The sequence below is a fragment of the Amphimedon queenslandica genome, unplaced genomic scaffold, assembly GCF_000090795.2.
Source record: "Amphimedon queenslandica unplaced genomic scaffold, v1.1 AMPQUscaffold_3330_Cont24673, whole genome shotgun sequence".
NCBI classification, from domain to species: domain Eukaryota; kingdom Metazoa; phylum Porifera; class Demospongiae; order Haplosclerida; family Niphatidae; genus Amphimedon; species Amphimedon queenslandica.
This window is the reverse complement of record NW_003556340.1, coordinates 1-1,101: the sequence shown is the minus strand read 5'-3', so window position 1 is coordinate 1,101 and position 1,101 is coordinate 1. Positions and strand designations below refer to the sequence as shown.

Below are 1,101 nucleotides of genomic sequence, written 5' to 3'. Positions count from 1 at the left end.
AAAAGAAGCCTCCAAGGAAGCCTAGTGATGACTCTGAAGAGAAATAAAGGGGGCTACAAGTGCCATCGATGTGGCAGTACACAACACTTTATTCGTGACTGTCCATTCGAAGGATGGGGAGCAACAAAAGAAGCTAGCCAGAGGTGCTGAGAGTGAGGATTCTAACAAAATACGGAAATCACATGGCTCAACTCCATGTCAATCTCCAGTCCATACAATACTACAAAGAAGTCAGTTTCTCTCTTTCTCCTACTTGTTAATATTTCATGTGAGACATGCTGTCTGGAACATGATGTGCTCTACTAGCTTCATTTGGCTCCTGAACTGATTCTGTGTCCTCTGGTTGGAGTCTTATTTTGGAAATGGTAGGTTCATTACATGTACTATAATCTTGCTATGTCATAACAACAAGACTATAATGTCCCGACCTATGCCTCCCCTTGCATGATTAATATTGTGTTATGTTTGTGCATATGTCACTTCACGTAATAATGCATTTACGTTTGCTTTTGACTATCTGTATACACATTAATTTTGTTCCCTAATTAAGATTGGTTTAGAACTTGCTCTTTGTGTGTCTTGTGAATTTTAAGATTCAAATTTAAATTTTAAATATTCAATTTTAAAATAAAATTCAATTTTAAATTTACAAGTTGTTTGTCCTAATGTTATGATAAGATCATGTTAACTTGTATTCCTTTTCTTTTGATTAGGAGAGACTGATATAATCTGCCCTGCTAACTGTGATGGCCAGTCATGATCACTGGCCATGATCCAAAGGTACTGTACAGGAGCCAGACAGTGAAACAATTTGAGAGCTGCATGAGGACGGCATCAAATTCATCAGAGAAACCAGCAGACAGCTGCATTATCCATGTGACATCCTCCCATGTGCAATTCGTGTCAGTCAATCCCAGTAAACGTCCAAGAAAAAACGTCCTATCATTATGGATACCAGCTAAGTAATAAATCAGGAGCGAAACCTTTTTCATGGGCTCCTGCATAGCTGTACTATGCATCATACATCCCTTTGCATGTGTACATGTAGTCCTGTTCTTTCAAACAAAATTTGAGAGTTCAAACAAAAGCTGAGAGCTGCCC

The 1,101-nt window shown here is 38.5% G+C and overlaps 1 long non-coding RNA gene across 1 annotated transcript; it reads left to right on the top strand.

Annotated features, from left to right (window-relative positions):
- The first annotated feature begins 274 nt into the window (after positions 1-274).
- LOC109592966 (uncharacterized) lies at positions 275-956 on the top strand. Its single transcript, XR_002190658.1, has 2 exons — positions 275-365; positions 714-956. It is a non-coding gene; the product is annotated as an uncharacterized LOC109592966 (long non-coding RNA).
- The last annotated feature ends 145 nt before the right edge of the window (positions 957-1,101 follow it).